General features: G+C 34.1%; 1 long non-coding RNA gene across 1 annotated transcript; it reads right to left on the reverse strand.

The window, feature by feature from the left end:
* Nucleotides 1-1915: 1915 nt before the first annotated feature.
* Nucleotides 1916-5911, reverse strand: LOC150103831 (uncharacterized). Its single transcript, XR_016548703.1, has 2 exons — nucleotides 5656-5911; nucleotides 1916-2285 (listed from the first exon to the last, which is right to left on the reverse strand). It is a non-coding gene; the product is annotated as an uncharacterized LOC150103831 (long non-coding RNA).
* Nucleotides 5912-23173: the final 17262 nt, after the last annotated feature.

Here is a 23173-nt window from a genome sequence, read left to right on the forward strand (position 1 = left end):
CGTTTATAAAGTTTTGTGCAACTGTGGTCGACCTTATTTTGGCCAGACAGACAAATCTGTTTCACTTCGTCTTGAGGAGCATAGACGTGACATCTCCTACAGTAGAGCACGAGCGAGCGCCCTTTCCAGTCATGTCCTTTTCTCGGCAAACTCTAACCTTGAAGAACAGCCACATCAAGTTGATTGGGATCGCACTACTAATTTATATATTTGCAAGGATGAATTCGAAAGAAGAATCATCGAATCAAAAGAAATAGTTCTGGACCCTTCACATTTAAACAATAATCTTAGCTACAATTTACCAGATTCCCATAGCGCAGTAATCCAGTACTGGCGCTCAAAAATTAGCTGTCGCACACATTCTACTCATGCCAACGGTAGCACGCGGTCACCTATTCAAATATGACTGTTGCTATTCTGCTTTTTTATTAAGCTGTAAAGTTCATTTTTTTACCGTGTTATTTTTATATCTTATGTTTTTATTTCTCACCTGAAGAAGTCGGACCACCGATGAAACTAGTTGTGATGTATTAAAGGTTTTGGTTATACTTTCTCGGGTTCTAGTCAGTTAAATTTATTTTTATAAATATATATATTTATATATTGCAGAATTATGTATATATATTATGTATATATGTATATATACATCTCTTAGTGAGATGTGCTTTACATTATGGAAAATACTGAGAATAGTTATCAGAGCTTTATCCACCTTTACACTGAGTTGCCCTGGTGTTGCACCACCTTTAGACTTGAACTACGTTCAGGTGCAAACTTAACTGTTTGCTTACTAAGGATTAGGAGCAAAATAACCAAGTTTATAAAATTACTTGGTGACCATATAATGGAGTAAAAAAATACAGGCTTATATTTAAAATAGCTTAGTATCTTTAACATATATTATACCCCAGGTAAAAAGCTTTCTACATCTGTCTCTCATCCTGAGATTTTTATTTAATAAGGTCTAAGCATCTTATGGTAACTTGTTTTGGTAAAATATTTATAAGCTCTGTATTACTCAAAACTTAGTAAGCAAACCGACACTACCCAGACCGGTTTCGACCTTTATTGACGAGACCTCAATAAAGGTCGAAACCGGTCTGGGTAGTGGCCCGTTGCTTTAATACATAGCATCATACATCTCCTCCAGGAGATGTGCTTTGCATTAAGGGTAAATATTAAGAATAGTGATCATAGCTTATTCTACTTTACTACGAGTTGCCTTGATTTGCACTACCTGCAGGGTCATCTAGACTTACAACACTTGCAGGAGCAAACTTGACTGACTTGTCGGTCTGATTACTTGGAAAATGGAGTTAAAAAACCAGGTTTATATTTAAAATAGCTTGGTATCTTTAACATATATATTATACCCAAGGTAAAAAACTTTCTACATATATTTTCTACATATACTTTCTATATATATATATATATATATATATATATATATATATATATATATATATATATATATATATATATATATATATATATATATATATATATATATATATATAGACACAGAGAAAAAATCTATCAATATTTAAATGAAGTTTCTTCTCATAAATAATTGAATGCACTTCAGGAATAAATATATAAATCAATTTATGGATGTTTGGTTGTGTATAAACAACACCATGGAAGTGGGAAACAGTATAACCTGTTGTGCGATTTGTTTTCATATTGGCGCCATCTATCGACGTAAAATAGAAATACTCACGATTGTCCTAAACTGTTGTGAACTTAAAACTTTTAATTCAAGATGAAGATGTCTTCAATACTTGTTTCAAAATTTTATGTAAATGAACTTTTTAACCTAAGGGTTCCGTTCTGTTCATATTTCATTAAACGCATAATGTCACACCGTAAACGCTGAGACGATATGATACGGTGAAATAAAATTTTACACACAATAAACATTTGAGAAATTTATTTGCAATTATAGCTTATCCTATTGAGCGATGTTACAATGAAGTAGAAAATTCCAAAGTGAGTTATGAATTTATCAGTGGCTTTAATTGCCCACTTTTCCATGGCTGATGAGATTCAAACCCACCGGGATCCAGATCCACCCCCACTGCTACTCTTCTTGTCACCATTGTTGGGTTTGGGGGGTGGAGGAGGCTGCGGATTAGGATTTGGCTTAGGAATATTAGAATTGCGTTTACTCCTATCAGGATAGAAAACAGGCTCGCTCCGTCCCTGACTATCGCCGTGTAAAACGGCGGGAACAATTTTTGGAATGTTGTTGCTCGAGTTCCAGCTCATTGCGTCAAATGATTCCTCTAAAGAAACAGAAAATAAAAGTTAATTTAAACATATAATAACTCATTTAAGACATGAAGCATATTTAGTGCTGTTTACCTTTTTTATTACTCGCTGAAAATGACTAAGAATACACCAATCATAATTTGCAAACATCTGGAATTTAAACTTCTCAAAGTTAGTTTGGTTCTAAGAAAATTTTTATAATTTAGTTATGATGATTTTTTTAAAACATAATCATTTTATTCTCTCAATCCTGTAAGAAAATTACAAGCTGAGATTGCAACTGTGCATTTATACATTAGAATATAATTATTGATTTTGTTGTTTATTTATTTTTACAAAATGATCAGCTCTCATTATTATGATAGAAGAAGAAAAGAGCTTCGCTAAACAGCTGCAAGATTTTCAGGCAAAAATGTCATATCGTTTAGGAAATGAATTTTTATGATCATACTCAAAAAAAATAAAGAAAGAAAAAATAAAAAATAAAAAAAATCAGCTAACGCCTTTTTATTCCCGTATATAGGGAGTAGGCGTGGCCGTTTTAGCACTATCTAACTTTTGGAGACTGAGTGAGCAGTTCAATCTCCACTGGTACCCAATCAGTGATAGCTGCTCCAAGGCAATCACTAATTAAGCAGCAGGCAGTAAAGAGAGATGGCTCAACAAGTGCCGCCATCTCGTGGTCGCTAACTTTAACAGTCGTATTTAATGTCTGAAATAATGTGGGTTCTACGGTCGATTTTCTTGAGTTTACGGGGCGATAAACCAGAGTTTCCAGGAGAAAAAAATCCGCTTGCATTGCCAGAGATCCACTAACTCGGGAACCGTTCGAAAAAAGACTTGGAAAAATTTCTTCTAGTCGCCGACTAGATTCCAAACCAAGAAGTCTTCCTTTGTGCGGTCAAGCGACGTGGTGTGCAAACGACACATCCACTAAGCTACACAGGCTATGATCATACTCAAACCCAGCAATTTACCGAGCAGGTTCTTGGTAGTATCTTCGTAGCAACTTGAACATCCTATTTTTGTTTCTTGTCACATATTCTTTTATTTTGATAGTCCACGGCAGACATCCCGAATATTCAGCATCCTCTGAATACAATATTCCCTTTCCCAGCTTGAGAAAATCAATCAAATGTTTGGAAAACCAATCAGATTTAAGAATTTTGTGACGGCAGCTCTTTCCCGTTTGAAGTGAATAATTATAAATTCGTAATGTCTTACTGCAGAAGTAAACCTGACTGTTACCGGTTTGATTGAAAATAATCACCGACTGGAGGAACTTTCCCAGGCTTGCAGTAAACGACCAAGGTTTTCCTCCTCGAAAGCGGTGTTTTAACCACATAATGGGAAAGTTAACGTTTAATAGCACGAGATGGCGACAGTTGTCTGCTGTACCCTTTCTCCCAATGGGTTTCAAAATCATCGATAACCATGGAATGAACTATAGATGATATTAAGGGACTAAACGAGTTCCATTACTCCATTTGGGAAAAAGACAATAGGAGATTTGGTTTTGTTATATTTCAGAATATAAAAGAGCTAATATGAAAAGTAGGAAAAGGAAACTAAAATATTAAAACGTTCTAAATAACTGGCATTTTAATTATCACAGTGAAAGCCACTTCGTTAAGTACACATCCGTATAGACTGTGAGCTGCGTGATAGAATGCCTTCCAACGATGATTTCTTGGATTCTATGGAGGTGTCACGTAATAATAATATAATACATTCATAGAACATTTGAGACGTCTGTGTAGTCTTCTAGAAATGACGTTCTGGCAGCGCTAGAAGAACGGACAATCTAAGTTCGATTCTAGTGGTCAAAGAATGATTTTTCTAAGCCTTTCTTAGAGAGGTTTCTGAGTGAGTCAATCTGCGGCAGGAGCAAAGAAAGAAAGATTTTCTTCCCAAAAACTGTTACTCTCTCTCTCTCTCTCTCTCCTTACAATCTTTATTTCATTAATAATCCACGCTCATTGTCAGGAGAGACTGGAAGGATGGAGATTAACTACTCACCTATCTTCTAAATGTTGGTTAGGACTAAAGGAGCTTCCCTCCTACTGCTTTTTTCGGAAAAAAAGACGATAGATTTTTTTTTCTATTTTTCTTAAAACATTTCTGTGTAAAATAGTGGTTACCTGAAATATTTTTTTCTGATCGCTACATCAGAAAAATTATTTCATGGAAAGCTGGATCCGTTTTGCTACTCGCATTTGGCGATGGCTAATAGAAGGGAAGCATAAAGAGGCAATTCGTAATTGTAAGGTGATCAAACAAAAAGGAGCTTCAATATGATGAATTTGGACCATCTTGCAGTGAACAATTCATAATTGGGGTCTTATTTCCTTTAAGTCATTCCACGACAATCGGGAAGATGCACCTCGTATCGCTTCGCAACTGGAAGTCACGTGACTGGAAAGGAGAAGAAACGGAAGTGATGTGCAATAGACGTCATTGTGACGCACGATCTTTAGTGGACGAGATGCATCTGGAATAAGAAGAAATGCAGCCGACATATAGCTAAGTCTTAATTGCTATAAACGTTCATAAAACTCAATTAGGTTAGGTTAGGAGGAGGAAAGCATCTCACTGGTACCTAACCAAACCAAACCAACCAAACCTAACCTAACGTAACCATGCCAACCTACCCTAACCAAACCAAACCAAACAAAACAAAACCTACCCTCATGAGCGCCAATTTTATATGTTGCGTTGAAATTATCGAAAGGGAAGAAATTGTCTTATATGGTACTTTTCGGATATCGAGAGGTACGGGGTATAATTTCATAAAAGGAAATTATACCCTATAATTGGATTTAAATGACTGTAGACTATATTATTAATATAGCTAAATAGATCCATTTATAATAATAATTAGGAATCTTTAAAAAAATACTTGATAAAAGAGGGGGATATAAAAACACATTAATACGCGCAACATCTGGCAAGAATTTAAAGAAAAACACACTTCAAAGGAAATTATTTAAATGTGACCATTATAAACTATTCACGAAATAAAAGAAATGATATTAATACCGAAACAAATGAACGTTGCAAGGACAAACTTTGAATAAATATTTCATTCTTATTTCTTTTTTTGTAGAAGGAAAATTATGCGGATCTTATTTGTGGGAACAACAATCTCTGAATTATATCAGCAAAATAATAAGAGGAAAATAAGAGAGGAAAGGTGGGTGGGGGTTCTAAGACAACAGACTTTTTAAAGCAGGCATAGTGATATAAATAAATAAATCTGACTTGAAAGCAGAAATCTTTCAGTATTACAATTATGTCTATAAATACTAGAGCATGTCTTCAATTCTATTGCTGAAAATAAGTAAAGAATTAATTGAATAGAAACGTTTCCGTTCATAAAATTACCTTCTTCTGTAGCCGATTCGTTGCAGGTTTCCGTTCTCTCTTGCTGCTCGAGTATGTCCCCTTGTTCCTCGTCTTTCCGAAATTAATAACTAAATGAAATACTTCTTTATGCGTGTCCAGTGACGAATGAACCACAGTTTCCTCCTGCGAAGTGCAGTTGCTTTCGTTTCATGGCTAATAACACAGACCTCCTCATGACATCGCAAATAATCCAACGAATTGCTGCCGCTTCGTGTTACGTCATAGTTGCTGTGCTCTTAACACTAAGCAAACGGAAAATGAAACTAACTTGCACTGGCAGACGAGGAACTTGGTGAAAATTATAGATGGCAGCACAGACTCAAGTCTCTCTTCATAGCTATCGAATTGCGTAAATATGTAAAAACTTTAATTGCAGAATACAAGTGTCTTTGCTTTTTTAAATATTTCTAAATCGCACCATTTTCTATATTTTAAAGAACTAACTTCTAAAAAAAACGTGTGGAAATATATTAAAAAACGGAAATTCAAAGAATTCTTTTTTTTTTTTTTTTTTTTTTTTTTTGAGATGTCAGTTTTTGGTCTTGAAAATAGCAGGAAGGTATAGTCGTTTGTATGCGAAACTAACTTATAACCTAGACCAGCGGTCCACAACAATTTTGGAGTGAAGAGCCATTTTTAAAATTATATCTGTTATATCTGTTAAAAAAAAAAAAAAAATTAAGGAACCGCAGGCAGTGATGAGCAACCAATGGTCCGCGGTCTGCATGTGGCCCTCTCAGTTTTTTTTTATTTTTTATTTGCGGTCCACGCTGTTCTTTTTGTACAGCAGAATTAGTATATTTTAATTAAAATTCTATTTTATTAAAGTTGATTTTTACATGCGGATTTATTCGTGCAGGTTAAAAAATTAAAATATAGCTAAATAATGGAAAATAAATTAATACTTTCTTATCAAAGAAAAAGAAAATATTCTTTATGCGGATCGAAACGAGTATTTGATTTACTATTTAATTGCTCATCACTGCTTTAAATTTAGAAACTACATTGAAAAATATTATAATTAAATTATTTATTCAGTTTTTTTTACAGTAACACGTCATTATACTTGTAAAACACAGCGGCATTACAAATGCTAAATTTAGGGTTTTTTAGTTTCTGATTTAATAAATAACATCCATTTTGCATTATTCAAAAATAGATTGTTTAATAATGAAAAGAGCCGCAATTATTCATTCAAAGAGTCGTAAGCGACTCTGGAGCCGCTGGCGTAGACCATGAACAAAGAAGAAGAAATCGATCTCATAATTGATGACTTAAATGTAGAAAAATATCGATCTGCAGAAGGAACTTTAGTGTTACTCATTCCTGTATGTTAGGATACATTTTGACTAATAGAATTCTGTTACATTCTGATAAGATGGACTGTTGTGTTGTGTCATGTGTTATATCATTCACTACGGACGAGTGAATAAACATAACAGAGTAAATCTTACGTTTGGAAATTTCATTTCCCGTGGAGGACAAAGAATAGTAGATTCTATTAGAACAAGTACTTTCAGGCAAGCGACAGAATAATACTGAGCTTATGATTTTTTTTTTTTTTTTTTTTTTTTTTGCGAAATCTCAGTTTTTATCAGGAGAAAAAAAATGGTGCAATTTTTATTGAACAATTAGACTGAAAATGAACTGGACAAGAACAGAACCAATAACCATGACTTCAAACTAATTTTGCGTAATTATATTGAAATATTGATACATTTACAAGCGCTATAAAAAAAACTACACGCAATTATTTTGTGTGTAGGGAATCTCCGAATTTTTATCCGGGTATCGCGTTCTTTCCGGACTCACACCATATCAGCTGCATTTGCAATGATTTCTTACCTAAAGATTCCTTTTAGCGACAAGCTATTTTGATATCCTCGTCATAATTACACTGGCATAGAACATGTTCTATTGGCTTTCAAATGTGACTACGTCTGACACTCAGAACACAGATAAAATGTGAAATATTTAAAGCTAAATTCGCTTATGAATTATTCTCTTAAAACCTGTAAATAATATTTATGTCCAATAAAATGCCCACTCTTTGTTCATTTAAAAACAGTTATTGTGACATTAATGTCTTTTCCATATTTAACCTATGACACCATATCTTTCTTGAGTAATGTGATAAGAACTCGTTCATTTTGATGTCACAGTGAAACCTAAATTTGTGTTTTAATTAATCTAGTTAGAATTCTATATAAGAACTCATAATTTCATCTTTTATAAAGAAACTCTGAAAACGTGAAACTCAATCACGTTTAAAAAAAGTTATAATTTAATCAGACAAAGTGATTTTAACATCACTTTGTTAATAACAGAAAAGTACTTTTTCATAAATAAATAAATATAAATAAATAATTCAACATAACAAAAGCATGGTGCGCCTTCTTGTTAATGCTAGTAAAATTATTTCATAAAAAATAAGTTACGAGAGAACAGAATCATTGAAACCCAGTAATTATTTTAGAAAAAATTGTGCTACTAAAGAAAACATTATATAAAATTGTGCTGCCATCTGGCAACACTACACTAAAATTACTGGACAAAACAATTTTGTGAACGCGAAATAATAAACGAAAAACGTGCTGTTATCGACACCAGCACCAATCCCATAATTTACGACTCAAACTATTATCCATGATTCCACACTAAAAACCCCCACACATGACCAGCTCCCAATGCTCAGAATATTGATGACGTCACTTAATCCCATCATCGCTTAATCTCAAAGCCCAATCATCCCCAGTCTTCAAATCCAACATGTGCTATCAGCTGACCATTCCCGAGACACCTGATAACTCCCATGCAATCACACCCTGCATTTATCTGAAAAGAGGAGCGATCAGAAGCACATCCAACCACTACCATCTGTGTGTGTCCGTATGCTAAATTATTCCATTTTTTATCATGACGTTGTTTTATTATGTAGGCATTAATATTAGCAAGCAATTGCATTTGATTTGTGAAACTATGTCATTTCTTTAGACCTAAAAGACGTTTTAAGTGATTTCTCTTTCAATGCCTATATTTTTATTTGTATGTCCGTGTTTAGAGCTGCATCTTTTATTTAGTGCTTGTTTTATGAGATATTTATAGGTGTAAAGACAAGTTTCTTTATTTTGGAATAAATTTATTAACATGTGTTATAAAAATATGTTTTTTTTTTATCATATAAAAATACATATTGTTTATAGAAAATACATATTAAAATTCATATTACCAAAAATACATGTTTTGTTTTTAAACTGAATATGTAATTTCTGAGTGTAGTGATATCGGCGGTGCTCTGTTTGCTCGGAAAGACCAGCGTTGGAATTCTGTCTAAGACTCGAACTTTTATTAGGCTTTTCAACTTAAAGTAAGGTGATGAAGCTAGTCTCATAGGAAGATAGGAGAGTTCCCCCTCCTGGAATCTTTTTTTTTTTAATCTCTCAAAAAACACGCAAACCGACCAGAAGAACATACGCAATTTACAGCCATAATACACTAGCCTCATAGCCTTACTTGCTTTGGGCTTTATATATATATATATATATATATATAATATAAAAAATATTATCTCAAGCAGTTAATTACAGAAGAAAGTAAGTTATACTAGAGAATGTATTTATTCAGTTTTAACTAAAAGTATCGTATAATTATATAAACAGCTAATTCTTATTATTTCTAACATTTTGCACTATGAATAACAGTATTTATATATGAGATTTTAACGAAATAGTTTCGTTCTATCCCTAGGATATAGTTTACAAGAAATTAAAGATGTTGCTAAAAGAAATTACATTTCAAGTTTAAAACTCTTTATTTAATTAAACATTTGCACAACCAATTTTAGGAATGATGTTTGAGAACCAAATTATTTATTCAAAAACTAAAATTTAATCTTTGCTACTATTTCTATTCGGCTTGTATGGATTGGAATGATGTTCAAAGCGACTAGGGTTAAGAGGAGAGTGTATTATGTCAGTTAAATCGCTGTCCTTGGGGACCAGCTTACCTATTCTGAAAGTGTCTAACTCACCAGCAGCCGAAAAAGGCTTTAAATGTTTTCGTTTCTAGAGAAGATTCGAAGCAAGTCAAAGTATTTGAAATAAACCAGCCGATGAACCAACGCAAATTAACAGACAAAAGTATTTTTCAGGAAGGATCCGAGATAAATGGATTATGCAGTATAGTATAAACGTGTCTTGAGACTTTGAACCTCCATTCATCCCACGGATCTTTGATACGCTTAAAATTCATAAGAAAGGTATCCGGTTAAGACTGGCTATTGACATGACGCATCCTGCTAGGAAAACTTATTCTAATCAACTACCAACAGTTAGTTGAAGTATCTAATTTCTCATATCAATTCATGACAAAAAAATATAAAAGGTATTTAAAGATTTTTGAATTAGAGAGAAAGCCTTCTTTCTGTTTGAAATGATCTAATATTTAAAACAGAATGTTATGATCTAATGAAATTGTTTTTCTTTATTTTTCCAAAAAAAGTTTAATATATTCATTTAATGTACATATCCGAAAGGTTAAAAAACCTATATAATCAATATCGAGTGTGGGATAAATATAGATATGTGATTGTAGTCAATTATATTGTTGTGTTGGTCTTCGGAAAATACAGATCTCTGATATTATTTTCAAGTTGAATTGTTGATAAAAGTTCTTAAACACCAACTGTCCAATCCAATTATGGAGGAAAGGCCATTGTGAAAATATTGAAATATAACAAGAAAAATAATAAGGATTTGGTTTAGATTATTTTCTTATTAAATTCCGCTTCGTCAAGTACACTCATAATCCGAATTTATGAAAAGCGAATAAAAAGAAAGGAAGAAGATCTGGAAAGAAGGGAATTCAGAATGACTGGAGTAAAGATCTCTTAACATATAAAGTTCGATAAATAAAAATGGATATACTCGTACAGTTCGGTTTTGTAGATCTGGAAAAAGCGTAATAAACCATAATTGTTCGTAATATTCCAGTTATGTGCTGTAGATAATAAAGAATTGCACGATATGGTATTGCATCATATCGTGTAATACATAATTTATATTTAAGCTGTAAGTCAGCAGTTAGAATTTAAGGAAATACGAGTACAAGAAGATGGTTTGATAAAAGTCAGGGATAAAACAAGGATGCACATTATCTCCACTCTGATTCATCATCTGCGTGAATCGCATAATTACAGAAGGTGGAATTAAAACAAATATTAGAATGGGAGATATCAAACGTAGCTCTTTTCATGATGCACATGAAGTTATACAGTGGTACCTCGACTTACGAACTTAATTCATTCCTGACCGCGGTTCGTATCTTGAAAAGTATGTATCTCGAAACCCAGTTTTCCATTATATCTTATGGGAAATCAATTAATCCGTTCGCAGATTTAAAAATTAAAAACAAAATACAAATAATAAAAAAACTATTCTCAACTAAATGAAGAAAATGCAAAGAAATGGAAGAGTGAGACGGAGCATTTTTACACTATAAATATGCATTTTGTATATTATTACATATTAATTTTTGTTTATGAAATCTTTGGTTTTAGATGATTAGTATGAAAATCAACTTCCATTAAATTGTAAAAAAAATCTATTTTCTTGTGGCTGATTTTGTAGTTCAGGAGTTTTCGGTTTGTTGTCATCAGTTGCTTCTTTTTGTCTCTTAGGTGAAGGAGGTTTAAAAAAATCTATCCATCGTTGACCGAATCTGTCGTTTTCTTAACACCCTTCTAAAGTGATTAATGACATTGTAATTGAAGATATTGTTGGCTCTAGAAACAACACCTTGATTTGGATGCCACCTGTTGACCAATTCTTGCAATTCGCCCCAGTGCTGCAAGATTGTTGGAATTGCTCCCTTTTTGTAACTGTCTTCTTCGTCCTCTGAAGACATTTACTTTTTCCTCCTCAATCCTTTCTTTTTCCTGCTCTCTTCTTAACTCCAATAGCTCTTCAAGTGATCAGCTCAACGTTGTGCTGTTCTCCGCCTGCTTCATCAACTTCCAAATGCATGGTCTTGCCCAGGGAGACAACTGTATCTACAATGTCAATTTCGATTTCAGGTCCTACCAATGCAGTTCCTCGGACACAGTCGGACCATAACTTTTTCCAGGATGATTTTAGAATTCTCACAGAAACAGCTTCCCATGTCTGAATAATAAGACGCGAACAATGAAGAATATTGAAGTGATTTTTCCAGAATTCCCTGAGGGTTAATTCTGTGTCGGTGATAACTTCGAAACATCTTTGGAAAAGAGCTTTGGTATAAAGCTTTTTGAAGTTGGAAATAACATATTGATCCAATGGTTGTAGGAGTCGTGTGGTACTAGGAGGCAAGAACTTAATTTTGATTAAATTAAACTCTTCATGGGTCTACCTGAGAAAGAAGAACTTTCTCAGGTAGACCCTTTTCTTGTAGATACCGTTTCACTGTGGGAACAAAGACCTCTGTCGTCCACTCACGGAAGAATTTCCGGTTACTTAGGCTCTGCTGTTACCTCTCCAATTAACGCTGAGTTTGTGCCTGCTAACTTTCTGCTTTTTAAAGCCCCTAGGATTTTCAGAGTGGTAAACCAACAGAGGTGTTATCTTGAGGTCACTACTGGCATTGGCGCAAAAAAGCAAAGTTAGTCTATCTTTCATTGGTTTGTGTTCCTGACAATGCCATTTCCTCCTTAGTGATGAACGTTCTCTTATGCATTTTCTTCAAGAAAATCCCAGTTTCATCGCATTTGAAAACTTGTTCTGGTCTGTAACCTTCTGATTCCATCAGTTTCTGAACTTCCTTCACGAACTTTTCAGCGGCTTCTTTGTCAGCACTGGCATCTTCTCCGGTGAGTTCTAGGTTGGAGGTTGAGGGGTTGAGTATTCCATTGTGCCTGATGCAGTTCCTGATAAATATAGCTATATCACCACCTCTGTAGTCTAGTTGGTCATTTCTATACAGTGTAGCCTCTCAGTTTTGGATTGTCTGCAGGTCTTAGATGAGTTTCATTAATTAGGACGATGTCGGGGTTGTATCTGCGAAAGAATTCTTGAAGCTCCAGTGTCTTTTTTTAGGCCATTGGAGTTCCAAGCGGAGATCTGTAGTGAGTTTGGGAGTAATCTAGTTTTATTCATTAACAAGCATTAATAAGATGGTTTGAGTTTCTTTTAGAAATCTTTTTGTGGAGTTTGGTGAAGGGTTTGACTTACTGAAGTCTTGAAGCATGTTTGCCAATGACGCTGTGATGACTGTTGTCATGTTTGGAAGAATTTGATCCTGCTGGATGTTTTTGCAATGGCCGGCTACTTCGGCGTATGTCCTCTTCGATGGTGGCTTTCCAGACTGTTGGTATTTTCCATTTGTAAGAGCTGGTAGTTTGTTGTCTTTTGTTAGGTGTCAGGAAACTGGGGAGCCATCGACTCTGGTGCTTGTAGGCAGGTTTGAGAGATCTGTTTCCTTTTGTTGTATGTTTTGTTTTTAGGGTAGTGACCACAGCCTCTGTAGTTTGCCGGGTGGGGCCCCCGCAGTTCACGCATTTGGTTGGTGAGGTCCTGGGTTTTGAGCAGGTTGCTGTGGGGTGGTTTCGTTCACATTTGAGGCATTTTGTAGTCTGCTCTGCAGAGTTTCTGTGCGTGTCCGTATTTCTGATATCTGTGGCACTGGCCCAACGAGGCTTTCTTCCTTAGTGGTTCAGTTGTGATTTTCAGACCACAGATCGTTGTTATGTTGTATATGTTCTTGTGTGTGTTAGGTATCTCTACGAGTACTAGGGGCATTGGACTCTTGTCGGCGCGTAACATTCTGCTGACCTTGACAGGTGGGAGATCGTGGAGGCGGAGGTCTTCAGTTATTTCATCTGTGCAGATGTTTTCTGTTACTCCCCTGAGTACAACTTTTAGGTTTTTCTCCAACTTCAGTGAGTAAGTATGATATTTAATATCTAACTCATCCATGGTTTTTGTGAAGTGTCTGTAGTCGGATACTGTGGCAGGCTGGATTTTAACTCCGTCGTCTACGTTTTTTGCCTATGAATAGGTAATTTGGTGGTTTTGCATAATAGGCCTGAGGGCCGTCCATCGTTCTTTTTCCCGTAGTACAATTGGCAGAACTTTTTCATTGTTGGGTGTGGGGAGGTCAGTGTTGGGGGCATCTTATTCCATCCCCTCGTTTACCTGAGTCTCCGCTGTTTTACGCTTTTTTCGAGAATGGATTTCTGTATGGTCGTTTAGTGTGGGAGCAGAGATTATCAGGTTCATCTTCCCTTCTTTCCCTGGTGTTGAGTTGTCCCCTTCTGTGGAGTCATCTGTCCCTGAATATAGGTTTAGAAACCCTGGCCACTCTACCTCAAATTTCTTCAACAGTTTTTTAGGAGGTCGACCACCAGCTTCTTATCCAGAGATTGGACAAAGTCGTCGGGACTTAAACTGTTCATGTTTAAAAATATTCAAATATGCTTACCTGAGAAATATATATAATGGCGAAGAGAACGAGCAAGGGCCGGAAAATTGCATCAAAAATCAAAGTCTTGATTTGTACTCCGCTATCAAAGAAGATTCACAAAATTTAAAACTCACTAATCATCACTGAAATCAAAAACATTCTTCGCAACAACAACCTTCATGCCGGTCTCCGTCTCTAATCTTATGTTCTAGACCAGATTCGAACTGATGATTTCCACAAATAGGGGTAAAGTCCTAACGGACGTGTGAGTGAGCTACCGAGATGCTTTTCGTTAGCGTAGAACTAAACTTCGTATAAAAATTGAATAAAGCTCTGCTTTTCATTTCTTTGTGTTGCCTTCATTTTCTTTCCTCTATCAGTCACTTCGTTGTAGGCAATGAACAGACAAGGACAAAATTCTGTTGTTAATAATAGTTCATCCGAATGGCTCGACAATAAATTTAGTTTTTATGACTTTGATATTCATTGCGAATTCAATGTCATTGAATTCGCAACTCGCATTCAAGTCATTGAATCTTCTGTTTGGATTCGCTTTGGTCACTGGTGAAAAAGTGGAAAAGAAAACAGAAAGACATTCTATTCATCAGACTTTCTGTCCTTGTGAGAGCGGGAGTTATTGTTATTTAGAATTTCTGTTGTACTAAGGCCACGAGGCCAATGTATTTCGTCAATGGACTGCGTGTATTTCTGCAGCCCGTGTGTCTATTTTAGCAGGATTAGAAACAAATGTTTCCAGAAGGGAAACCCTGCCATCTCCATATGAGATCCGCTAACTCACCTTCAAGAGGGGTTCATATTCTGCCTGTCTGTTTTGTAAGTAATAAAATTACTTTTCTTCCGCGCGGTTAGCCAAGTGGTTTTGCGCTTCGCAACCATAAGCTTGGGGAAGGAGCGTCCCAGGTTCGATTCCCGTGGACGAAGTGAGGGACTTAAGGACCTTTCTCAGCCATAGCCAAATTAGCGATCTTGGGAGTGGACATCAAGGTTTTTTCTGCCAGTTTATCTGGGATTCATAGAATATAGTACTGCAAGCAAGGCAATGGGAAACCACCTTGCTCATAATCATCTCCCTAGATGGTGGCGAATATATATAGTGCTGTCCTTAAATAGCCGAAAGGCTATAACCTCAACAACAAAATTACTTTATTCACGTGCATCAACCTGCCTTCATTTTCTTTCATTTTGGGCGTGTTTAATAAATGATGTGATCAGATAGATCAATACTGTTTAGATCTAGCTCTCCAAATATCATTCTTATTCTGTACGGATCTTACAGAGATAAGTACGAGTATGTCTCTAATTTTGATGAATAAATCTCTGTTAAAAGAAGTTAGCTTTTCTCCAGAATTTCCACTCAGTTAAGATGGAGTTCCGCAAGTCCGCATCACAGAGGGATGTTCAAAGAAGCAGACCAGAACATAATTTTGCGGATAGGGATCCTACTCTTCCCCCCCCCCCCATTGGAATACTCAGGTTCTGAGTGTATTCGAACGATAGGAGGGGGGGGGGGGCAGGGGACTTCATTTCCTTCTGTCAAGTTCAAAGTTCAAAACTTAAAAAAAAAAAGACAGTGTTGTTGAAATGGAAGGAAAAAGTTTTCTTTCTTAAATTAAAAAGAATAATTTAAAATCTTACTCGCCTTTGATGTGGTATCATGAAAAATGCGATTTTTTTTTTTGTTTTTTTTTCGAAGAAAGGTTTTTCCAGCGTGCTGCACCACCTGCAGTGTGTGATGAATGGCAACATGGGATTTTATATTTTTTTCATAAGGTCTCCTAAATGGCGACTGAGTGGCGCCAGTTGGCATAACGACTCTAACAACCCGATGATTGCACAATCGCTTTCTTTTATTTTAGCGAGTATCTCGCCAATCATAGAGCAAGATGAACAAGGAAGTTTTGACTAAGAACCTGTTCTGTAGTTCGAAAGAAAAACAAATCGCCTTCTCTGACTTACATCTTCATAACAATGTAACGAATACTGCAGTCTACGTACCGACTTAGGCCGCAAACTCTAATTTGGGTCTGAGAGTGATATATTGGGGAAGGTGAAATTAAAAACCGGTATCACAAGACTTCCCTTGAAGAAATATTTCATTTTTTTTAAAGGTAAGAACTAAGTTGCAGCTTAATGCACCGTTCAGGGGTTGAAGTAGCTGAATTATGGGAATATGTTTATATTTTTACTCCTTCTAGTGGACACGTGTTGAAATAATGAAAGGTTATTGTGACTGGTTGTGCATAACGAAACATTTTTGAGTGGAAGAGAAGCAGTCCAAGAGGCTCGGGATAATACAGGACGATCGCTATTCATTATCAGAATTCTTTTGTGTGAATTGTGGGAATTCTCAAAGAGAATATTTTAATTTATTTTGTCCATTAGGCTATAATATTCGTATTTCTCCCCTCCAAGAGAACAGAGTTAAAAGACTAAAATTTCCATGAATTCAGAACCTGCTCGTGAATGTATTAAAGGCTCCAAATATTCAATTCAGTTTCAGAAATGAATTTACGAATTGATCAAGCCAGATCTGTAGAAGAGCGTCAATTATACGCATGATTAGGAACCTTTTCTAAGCCTGAATGATTTATTTAGTTATTTTTCTTATTTTGCTTTTATTTATTTATTGTTTCAATCGATTTCTGAATTAGCCTGTATTTGGTGCAAAAGTGCTCTAATTAACAATCATACGCAATACACAGAAATAAATACTAATCATCACACGAAAAGTGATCTGAAAACATAAGATTTTGCATAGTATACGCCAAAAAATGGACGCATACTCCATAAGTTCTTTAAATTGCTTTTTGTACGGTGACATTTGTCAACATGATATCTTCGTTTAATTGTAAAGACATGGATCGTGTCTTAGTTCTGACTACATTCTTGATTTGCGCCATACAGAGAAAGAAACGGGGAGGGGGATATTCATGATATTAGTATTCGTTATTCTTTTTAATTGATAATTTACAGTCATTCCTTTCTAAATATAATTCAAATCCAATAAAAAAATCAGTAACTATAATATTATGAATATAATATTATAGTTATTGATTTTTTTTAATTTGAACGCATGCAATGTATCTATATATTCTTGAGAAAATAACGCATTATTTTTGACTATTCTTCTGGTAATTTCGATGATATCAGGACGACTGAGAAAACACCTCATATGTTTGTTTCTAGTCGCCCACTAGAATCTTCACGCAGGTATGTACGGTTTCTCTCAAGAAAACTTGGGTGCTGAACCTTAGAACATAGAAAAATCAACCGTAGAAATCACCTTATATCAGACGCTAATACTAGTTAGGATTAGCAACATGTGATGGCGGGCTTTGACTGCCATACTCTCTGACCCGTTAGCCTACAGAGCCATGAATTTGGAACTCCAGCGATGATGAAGTGAAAAAGCCTTCACTGTTCAAAGTTGAGATAAACGCGTTCTACCTAAATTTTAGAAGAACTTAAAGACGTTTACAGGGTTTATTCTTCATTTGAAAAATTAAAAGAATTAATTTTGCTTCTGCATTTTCTTCAATATTAATTGTACCTAACAAATGAAAAGTGTCTTAATGTTTTTGTTTATCTTTTCTAGGAGTGTACATTATTTTAACTCCCTTGTGTCACAGAAGAGTCATTAACGTCATCTCTTAAAGTCGCTCGTGTGGACTTTACGTGTAGAAATCTTTAATATTCTTTGTTATCCCGAAATGCATCACTCAAAGGTCTGTGCAAACTACAAGCATCAGACAATCTCTAAATATATTTTGTAATCATCCTTAATTGTATTATATGCTGAATAAAGAAAGTGATGGTAAATAGCGATTTGAAGATTAATTCCAAACCAATGTTCAATCTCATCACACAGTGGTCCAGAGTTTTAAATCATGGGAGAGGTTTGAGCAAGATGACAAAAGAACACAGAATTTGTTTCACTTTAATGTTTAGACTTTGTTTTCGTTTTTTTTTTTTTAGTTAAATACAACAATTAAAAAAGTACCACATCTCTTAAACGTGTCGTGATATGCACACATCAAATTGATCGTTGATTTTACAAATCGCTGTCTCCATTCAAACGGATAGTTTGAATATAAACACACAAATCAAAAATACAATACACGAAATATTCAATTTGAAAAGTTCACCGTAACTGTTAATGAAATATGCAATGAGTACTCACTGCCTTCTGCATTTCGCTTTTAATATAATGCCAAAAGTGAAGTGTACAGCAGAAAGTTAGCAGCGAAAATGTTATCAATGGGTTTATGAAAGGAACATTGCAACGTGAATGCAAGATATACCGATTTGATGGGACATGGTCAACTGGACGACGGCAACTGGGCGACGGACAATTGGGCGACGGAATAAAGGATGAAATAATTCTATTCTGTTGATCTATTACCAGGTAAAAATGAGTTAAAAGAACCATATAAACATAAAATTTGAAAAATCTCGCTTATAACTAAGTTTATTTTTATTGTCTGAAGAAGTATTTCTGAGCTTCACTGCGTAAGGTGTCTTGTTTGCAATTTATCATTTGGGCGTTTTGTGTGCGGTTATTTAGTTTAATACGCATTCGCAAGATTCTTGACTTCTATTAAACAGTAAGACTAGTTTTTTGTTTGTTTATTACATCGTTTCCGATATTTGTGTCAACGTTACAGTTACCACGTGCAAAGAACGTTTCAGTAAATAAAAGGTATGTATTCAAAATTTATAATCTTAATCATATACTAAATTGTATACGTGACATCTAAATTAATTTAAATAAATTTCAAACTCTTGATTATCTCTCAAATGAAACAAATTGCTAAGTACAATTATATAGAAGTATAGAAATATTTCACTATTGATATGAATTTTTTCCGTACTATTTTTCAAATAGTACTGAAAAAATTCTTAATTATATCAATAGTGAAAACTTTTTTTTTAAATTTTATTTTTATATTTATATTTCTTGTTTCTATTCTTCAGAAATGGATAATTCAAGAATATTAAGTCAAAGAGACAAGGAAAAATAATATGCTTGGAATACGTATCTTTATGTTAAAGACAAGATTGATAAGAAAGGTTCAATTCAATTTTGGCGATGTGAAAATAAAAACAAAGGATGCAAAGGTAGAATCTGGACAAGTGTCAGTGATGGATCACTAATTTCTGAAAAACAGGAACACACATGTAGCAGTTCTGCAAATGCGGCCAGAGTAATAACGCAAGAAGTTAGTACAACAGCCAAAAAGTTGGCGGATACAACAATGAGCAACCCATCACAAATCAGAACTCAAGTTCTACAAAATGTTTCTTCTGCGGTAGAAGGAATGCTTCCAAATCATAGCACTCTGTGCAGAAATATTCAAAGAAGAATATTAAAAAATTTAAAAGCCCCAATTAATCTTGATTCTATGGAAACAAGAATTATTCCTGAAGAATACTTAAATTATGAATTCAGTCCATCACAAGTTGAACGTTTTTTATTGGCTGATTCTGGATCAGAACAGGTCCACCCCATGAGAATATTAATTTTTGGTCGTGAAAGCCATGCAGTGTAGAGCCAAAGCATGAATGAATTATTAATGGATGGCACATTTTTACTTTCTCCCCCTCTTTTTGCTCAAATTTTGTTATTTTGGCTAGAAAGGATGGAGGTCCTCTTTTCCCTGTTTTATATTGTTTATTACCTAATAAGACTCTTGAAACATACACAAAATCATTTTATATGATACATGAAATGTGGCCATTACTAGATCCCGAAAATATAAATGTTGAATTTGAAATTGCCATTCATCAAGCGTTACGTATAGTATTTACACAAGCCAACATAAATGGTTGCTTTTTTCATCTCGTACAAAATCTTCGTAAGCATTTAACTTCATGCAGTCTTTTAACCAGATATAATTCTGATCCGCAATTCGCTTTAAATATAAAAATGATCACTTCGCTTGCTTTCTTTCCAGAACAAGATATTATTTACGCTATTTCTGAACTTGAGAATCATTTATCCAATGAATTTGAACCAATTTTAGAATGGTTTACGAACACATACATAGGTCGTCTAAGGAATAACAGAACCAGGGCTCCACCGATTTTTCCCTCAACGTTTGGTCTGTGTATCAAAGAACGATAAATGGAAGCGATAGGAGAAATAATTTTGCGGAAGCCTGTCATCGAAAACTGCAATTGAGCTTTGGCAGTAGCGCAAGTCATCCAAATTTACGGATTTTTATAAATGGATTACAAAAAATTCAAAAAACATATCATGTTGATTATGAAAGAGCAGCAGCAGGTTTTCAACATGAGCACAATCGTAGACGTTACGATGAAGCTGACCAAAGAATTTTGAAAAAAAAGTTATTAATTACGATAGGGAAAATATAATAGAATATTTACGTGGTATTGCATATAACTATAATATGAATTAATAAATTCAAAAAAATTGTCTTGAATTTCATATACTTTTTTGTTTTATTGTATATATGTAACATTTGTAAATATGTTTGTTAGTTACAAAATAATATTAATAAATGAATTAAAATGAAAATAAATGAAATAATAAATAAAGAAAAAATATAGTTTATTTTAATACTGTGCAATTATACCTTTTCATTTTTAAATCATTTTCGGACCACTCTTTTTAACCATCTCTTTCTTAAACGATCCTACAAATTTTGATATGTGGTATAAACGAAAATATATAATATAAATATTTATTAACTATCTGACTCATTTTTTTGTATGGGAAATTTCAATATAACTTCTATACAATTCGTAATTCTGCACAATAAAAATAAACTTAATTATAAGTGAGATTTTTCAAATTTTATGTTTATACTGTTCTTTTAACTAATTTCTCAAAAACATATTATTTAAATTTACCTGGTAATAGATCAACAGAATAGAATTGCATATTTGATCTTTTATTCCGTCGCCCAGTTGTCCATCGCCCAGTCGCTCTCGTCCAGTTCTTGCGTACCCGATTTGACCTCCGCAGTATGAGTTAACAAACGGAATTTGCTATTGATCTCAGTGCTAAAGTAAACTATCCAACGAATAATCGAATACAGGGTTAAATGATGAAATAAGACATCAAATCTAACTAAAAAATAGAGCTCTTGTCTAAATAGTTTCTTGATGTTGTTTATACAATAATTATAGTAACACTAATCCATATTTCATGTGTATAATTATTAAAATTTTATTTATGATTATCTCACAATTTGCTTACTGCAAAAAATGACCTTACGCAAATGTGCGAAAAAAATTTACAGTTTAATCAGTTTAATTACACATTGTTAAAACGAAGATTTGTAAGTGAATAGTGCTTTAAACACAGAAATCCTCGTGCGCAGTCACCAAAATAGATGTAGAGGACCAGGAAAGACAAAGTTCCAGTTTTATTGTTGAAAACCTAATATCAGATATTTTGAAAAAGCCCATATAATTTGATTACGTTAATGTAAACACATTAACATAATCAAAAATATTTTACTATACTTTGCATGAGCAGAAGTCACTTGGAATACGAGTTTGTTATTGTAAACCAACTAACAGCCAACAATCTTGCATACATCCTAGAAGAATAGCTAACCTGTGCCAGCTCCCACGGGTTAGCTATTATTAATTTTTACTGGTCGATTCTTCAATAGTACCTTATGTTTAAGCTAAAATATTGAGGATTAGATTAAAAGAAATGGTTCTTGCCAGAAATAGCATTTACAATTAATAGTTTTTAAACATACAGAGTAATTAACTAATATACCATTTTTATTAAATCGTAAAGTTAACAGACAAAATATTAGCTCAATGAATTGTACAAGCTTGCCTACTGAAAAAAAAATTAAAAAAAAGAATACAGTGGTTTATATGTTCGTAAAGTAAGTACCCTGCTCTACTATAGACTTCACAAAAGACTTTTATCGAGTATATATTTATTTTTTCAAGAAACACATCAATGGTCAGAAGTAGGAAAGAAGAAAGAAGAAAAGTTGGGTAGGTTTAAAGGGGTCATATGAATAGGTGTTTCCCAGCAGTGCTTTTATTCCTACAGACTTAGAAGAAAAAAAACAATAATGTTGACGAGCTCATAAGGAAACTTATCCACGAAACGCTTCCAGAACATGACATAAAGAATATCAGTGAGAAAGTGATTGGAATGAATTCTTAAGAAAGAGATAATTATCTTTTTCTAAATGCTGCATTCTTAGAAAGGTTATTAGCTAACTAATAATAGATTATAGTGTAAACTATTAGTACTTAGCTAATATCCTTTGCAGTCTACATAGGTTTAAACTATGTAGACTGTACTGCTGCATCCATATTGTACCTCAGGGAAGGACGACAAACCACCATTTGGGTGTGTTGGGAAGAGAGGAGTTCTATGAGATTCCAAGATCATTTCGTAACAAAAAATTCATGGACATCTTGCATTCATTAATGTCAAAATGAATTATTTTTGTTTCAAATAGTAAAAATGTAAAAACGATGAATGTGGAATATAACTCCAAATGAATGATTTTGCGCTTATAACTAGAGTATCATGACGCGAATGAACTGTCATCTGGAACTTGCAAATGTGTTAAACATTCTGAATACCACTTCTTCTTCTACTTCTGGATACGACTTCATTAGTTCTAAATGCAATTCGAGTTGTACACGATAAGCTTGATAAATGGATAGCAAATCCTAATAAAAATTTTCAGTAATTTTGAACAACTTATCTTACAACGTTATATAAACAGTCTAATTATTATAGAGTATATTTCTAATATTATTATTAAAAAAGTAAACATTAGTATCGCGAAAGCATATCACTGTCATTTTGATTACAACATGACACTGATATCGTGAGCTGTTTAATGCGCATGTGTTGCCACCTGTTTATTTATTTTTTTCTTTACGTTCCTGTTCTGATTACACCATGCAATCAAATATTGCGAAATTCTGTGACGTAATGAGAACCACCAGCCAATAGATGATGCTGTCACAATGTCAAGAGAAATATTTTTAACACATCAGTGCAGTTACTTCCTTTCCTGCACTGTTG

The sequence above is a fragment of the Typopeltis vanoorti genome, chromosome 8 (assembly GCF_054136105.1).
Source record: "Typopeltis vanoorti isolate ZY-2024b chromosome 8, IOZ_Tvanoo_1.0, whole genome shotgun sequence".
NCBI lineage: Eukaryota > Metazoa > Arthropoda > Arachnida > Uropygi > Thelyphonidae > Typopeltis > Typopeltis vanoorti.